Here is a 6,000-nt window from a genome sequence, read left to right on the forward strand (position 1 = left end):
GACAGTATAAGTGGCATCATAGTGTAAACACACTTTGACATTATTCTTATTACCTTATTTTAGTTATTTGTTTCTTATCATTTTTAGCCCCTGTCCTTACCAGTTAAGCTCCCCCATAGACTGGGCTGGATGAACTGGAGAGTGAGCTGCTGGGCTCCTCCCTCCATCTTTTCTGGTACAATAATACCTGGCCCACAACAGGGTCTCAAGATCAGGCATTTAAGCAGGACTCACCTCATGGCCCTTGTCATGTCAGTTAATAGTATGCTTTAATGTTGCGTACACTCAAACTAAATGTTGTATTCATTCAGCACAAACCAGTTGGCTCACACAGTAAGCCTGGGGCTTTCAAGGCAACCTGAGTTTCTGGTCCCCCTGGGCTGTTGCCTGCTCTGCCCAGTTGGTAATCGTGCCTTGCCCCATAGCCCCCCCCCCCACAATTGCTTGCTGATCTACTTCCTGTGTCTGCTGTAAGAGCGGATTATTTGATGCTCCTGTTAGCCTCTTTTGTTTGAATGAAGCGTTTGCACAGTTTTCACAGCATGTGCATCTATTATAATGCCATTACCTGATCCTTGATGCATCCATGAAACCGTACCAAACACCTTAATCTACATTTACATTTAGTGTAAATTGTAATTAGTCAATTTTTTAAAAAACAACTTCTTTGAGCATTTATGTTTTTTGTGCATCTTGGATATCTTTTTAATTGTAGTCATACGATTTTATTTTACTAAAACGCCCATTTTTGCCAAAAATCTGTTAAATTGTCCTTGCATTTGAAAAGTAATAATAATATGCAATGTGCAACATTTTGACATGTCACAGTAGGAAAAGCACAGGTGTAAATAATAATACCAGTGACGGCTCAACCGGAGTCTAATTTGGGAGAAACCCTGGAAAACAGCGTCATTTAGAGTGGTGCCATATTACTGCACTTGTCGTGTAGTGTTAATGTATATTGCTTTTTGTCTTTCACTATGAAACACGGATCCCTCACAATGACATGTTGTCAGTTGTACACAGAGCAATACCGAATAACAGCATCAGAATCAGAAACTGTTTATTGCCAAGTACATATACACATACATTACAAGGAATTTGCTGTGGTCTGATGGTGCTATTGTTTTGACAACAAACGTGTAAAAATATAAAGGTAAAAAAAAAAAAAAAGATAAGATAAATAGCAAACAGTGCCAAATAAAGTGTCCAGTAAGCATGGCAGGTTGTAGGCTTTTAGGGTCTTGTCTCAAAATTACCCAGCAACAAAACTATCAGTGATGGAAACAGAGAGGGGTGACTGCAGCAAGGCTAAAACTACTTCTGAACCAGACGCTGGTACAACCACCTCTGCTGCCATCCAGTGTGACTGTTCGGCTATGATCTATGACCAGGACGCACACCTTTTACTTCTCTGTGTGGAAAAGTGTTTTCACGTCACAGATGATGAACAACAACGTGAGTGTTACTCATGTGGCCTGTTGTAGGAGTTAAGTCTGGGGTGGTGGTGTGCTGGACTCTACTGTAAGTGAGTGGAGGAGTGATTCATATATTTCTCGCAATTGCAGCAATGGTGTATTGAAGGAAAAATAGTATCGTAATATGTGGTATAATACAATGTGATAATGTTAATTCATATCCTGATCCGGTGTGTTTCCTTGAGGCCTCACAAACACACGTTGAATGCATTTTCTTCCTCAAAAAGCATTTGCAAAGGGCCACTTTAGAGATTTTCCCTGCCTTTTGCTGGCTCGATTTGCTTTGTTTCTTGGCGTGGGGGTACATGTAGGGTTGGGTAGTTATCTCCAACAACAACTTATCCGACTAGCTAATTAACTACCTGAAGATGTTGATGAAGTTGGCAATGCCTCACTTGAATTTTTGTCGTCCACGGGTTGTACTTCTTCAACGCTGCCTGCAGGCGTGTTAACTTTAGCTGTGGCTGCTGCACAGTTCGCTCTTCAGCTTTTAGGCATATTTTATGTTTGACCGACGTGTTACTCTGGCCAGCTGTGCATTTCGCAATACACATATTGCAGCGAGTGTTGTCTGCGTCAAGTTTTGAAAACTGCAACCACACTTGCGGCCGCTTTCCCTGACCCACTGTGACTTGAACAAGCTGCAGGGGTGACCTAGTCTCGCGCTCTCTCTCTGTGCTCTCAGGTACTCGGGTATTTAGCACCAATTGATTTAGCTTGAATTGGTACCCGGTGTTACCGGCGCAATTCGGTCGGTACCCTTAAAAGTACAGAGTTCGGTACCCAACCCTAGGTACATGTTTTATTTAAACGTCCTACATCCTACTATTTGAAATACTCATTATAGTTTAAGGCATCGAAAGCCCCAAATTAAACCCCTTAAAAATTACTTAATGAAAAAAACATTGACAAACAAGTTAAATACATGTGGCTTTCCCTTAAATGATGAAATAGATTATAAATGTGGCTCATATTCATATGTAAAATATAAGTCTAAATTCAGATGGGTATCGTTCACCTCTGGAGACGGTCCATCCATTGTTTGTGTGAGCAGCTAGCGGTGGATGGCCACAGCCAGAAAATAAAGACAGAAGTCAGAGAGGACGTCTGGATGGCATGCAGAGCAAAAAGAGATAATCTACAGAGGAAGCAGCGACTCAGTTCCTCTCTAACTCTCTGCCCCGTTCTTTCACTTACTTTTGCTTGGTGGCAGATGAAAGGCCTCTGCGCCTCTCTCGCGCTCTTTTGATTCCTCTGTGTCATTCAAATGGAAAGGAAAGAGAGTCTGCAAAGCACCCAGTTTGTGTGCACACAGTGAATACTAATACCACATCACTATTCATTAAACATATTGGGCTCCAGCCGTACCTTGCTTTATACTACTGAATCGCCAAGTTAGCCGTGTACAGCAGGGGCAGTGTCACTGTGCGTAATAGGAAAGCTGGACTAGCATATCACTGGCAATACTGGAGAGTGATTCCAGTCAATACCTGCTACATACCATTACACCTCTGAATTGATTATTGAACTGGAGCTATTTCATGGACTTCACACAATGAAGCAGTGTCATGTTTGAACATGACGGACAGTCCCAACAGCTGACGAGTTCTCCAGAGCTAATGGCCCCAGAAATGAGGACCATAGTTCTCTCCTATGTCTCTGCTGGGCAAAAGTCACAGACCAATCCACTACACAGATGGAAAATCAATAGCCAATCATCTAGCAAAGACATGAATTAGTGTACTTACGTAGTAAACCCCCAGGACAAATGTTTCCTTTCAGATGAAGTTTCCAAAAATATAGAGATGTTTTTATTATCATCTACATTAAGGGTCGACCATGTGTGTGTGTGTGTGTGTGTGTTGTCTTACCCAATTTCAAAGAAATTGCAGTGCCCACGAGATGGACCTGAGGGAATGGCAGTGAATAACAGCAAGGCAGTGTGAGCACACAGGACTGCGATCAATGGTTTCTCTTACTTTTATGCTCCTTACCGCTGTAGGCCTCACTTTGAAACGTTGGAGTTGGGTTAGCATGGAGATAAAAGGAGGTTAGAAGGAAGAACTATTATTACTCTCTCCCAGCATGTTAACACACTGCACCTGTCTGTCTGTATCATGCGGAACAAGTGTTATATAGGATTATTATTATCCATCTATTGTGCCAATTAGAAAGAGGAAAAATCTTGTGAGCTTACTGGCTGTAGAAGCTGTAGAAACTCAGAATTAGGTATCCAGGGCTACTTGGCAAACAAAAACAGAACCTGATGGCTACTTAGATTAAAAGAATGATGGTGTTATGTTGTTTTTTTTTACTATTATAAATACATTCCGTGAATGAAATATTTTTCTGTGTTGCCAAAGCATCTTACAGGATGACTGAAGTTTGTTAGTGTTACATAAAGCGTTTATATGACTGTACTCTGATCAGTCATCTGGATGGTTAAGGTTTAGTGAGGTTTAGGTCATGGTAAGTTTGCGTTTGAGAGACAGACGTCTAGTTCATTTCAGTAAGTTTGAAGAAATGGCCAATGCTGTTGTTTTAATGGCGAGGTCAGTCTTGAATGAATGACACTGGCCATGTTTATTGAATTGAAGGCGTATGCTACCCAGTGCAACAGTACGAGTATATTCTGTGTTTTTGTGGTTTCTGTATAACATTGGCAGTAGCAGGATAAATCCCTCATTGATTTTGTGCTATCCTTATCTTTTTAATAAAGCAAGGCTGCATTCAGAAACCACAACCTGCATTACCTGATGTAAGGAGGCTCAAAGCATTTCCCTTTCCCTGCAGGGGAACAGATAGATAGATAAGACAGACAGCGAGTCAGAGAGATAGAGAGATGGAGATGAAGAGGTTTACTCATCAGGAGGCTTGTGAATCTTCACCTTGAACACTGAACATGAGTTGATCCTGGGATGCCATTGGCGGTCTGTTTTAGCCAGTGTTCTCAGCAATCTTCTCCAGCGCTGCACGTCTGAGTGCTTTAATTTGCCTGGATGAGCTTTCGGTGTGGAACCACTAATGAAAGTGCCTTCAGGATGCAGAGACAGAGCTCTGGGGGATCAGTCCCGCTATATGTGTTAAGAGATCTGTAAGGTTAACATTGCATTCAGTAATTAAAGTACATTTGGGAGGAAAATCAAAGCCAACATGTTCATTTCAAACTAATTTCCAGTAGAGCTTGGTTTTCTTATTGGGATCAAAGCCCCCGTCGCTGTGCCTCAGCTATCGCACCGCAGCAACCAGTTAGTAAAATGTTGATGCGCACAAGTGAGTGAGTGAAACCATGCATGTCTGTCACTCTAATGATAGCAGAGCACACCGAGCATACAGCTCCGGGACATAAACCAGCACGGCATGATAAAAGATGGCTGTTAGAGTCGCAGCATATTGGTTGATGAATAATGCTCCAGTATTTTTTTTTAACCCCACTCTGAAGTTTTTCCACTGGTGTTTGCTATAAATCCTACATAAACTGCATCATTATTTGGTTACCCTCAGCTGTTGATGCATTTGAAGCGGAGTGGGCTTTTGAGTTTGTCGCTTGGCTCGGATGCCGTCATCATAACCTAAGTAAAAGTTCCCTTCTCGTCACTTTGAAAGATTCAATGCCGATTCTCCAAAAATAAATGCGTGGCATCAGAAAGCACTTGCCAACTCCTGCGACTCCCCAAGACCCATCAGACTATAAAGCACACTAATGTGCCAGGGCATAGGGTCTTTGTCCTGCACTCCTAATCATGCACTACACTGCTTCATTAAAACCAAACTTAATGAGTCATACACTGCAGACTTGCCCTCAGCAACACCAATTAGTTTCTGTTTTGGCTAGTTACAGTCTTCCTGAAGGGCCCGAGGCTGTTAGCAAAGATCTGAGGTTTAGTCACACAATAGAGCATTAAACAGAAGTTAAACAGAGGGACAAGTGTAACACTGTTCCCTATTCTTCTAATCTTAATACAGAAGGTATTGTTTCTTCTCTTACCGTAAGCATCTTCAAGGATCAGACACCTAAGCCCCCGTCACACCCAGAATTAACATAGCCTACATTTTAGATCTGGATTATTGTTAACACATTCATCGCTAGTCCACCTGATCTCACAAGGCATATGTGATAATAAGAAAATGAATCATTTATTGTTTTTTTAATCTAACATCGAAAAGGAGCAGGCTGTGTGAACTCAATCAGTGCAGTTATGACAATAAACTGATACCATAACCAATCATAATTATTGTACCATGCACCCTAAAACTTACTATATATGTTTTTTTTTTCCCTGTTTGAAGTTTCACTTGGATGCAAGTGGCAGCAAAAGCTACTGTATGTTCATGCCACACAGTGCAGCCTTGAGCTACAGTGGCTAATGCGTGTAGCATGCCTGTGTGCTCTCAAACAGCTTGAAAAAAAGTAAACAGCTTCCAGAAATGATGCCAGCATGCCTGTAGTATCCTGTTGGCATGCGGCAGAATGTGTCTTATTTTTATTTATTAATGCGTAGTTTAGTTGTGTCTTCCTAAA

The sequence above is a fragment of the Enoplosus armatus genome, chromosome 16 (genome assembly GCF_043641665.1).
Source record: "Enoplosus armatus isolate fEnoArm2 chromosome 16, fEnoArm2.hap1, whole genome shotgun sequence".
Taxonomy (NCBI): domain Eukaryota; kingdom Metazoa; phylum Chordata; class Actinopteri; order Centrarchiformes; family Enoplosidae; genus Enoplosus; species Enoplosus armatus.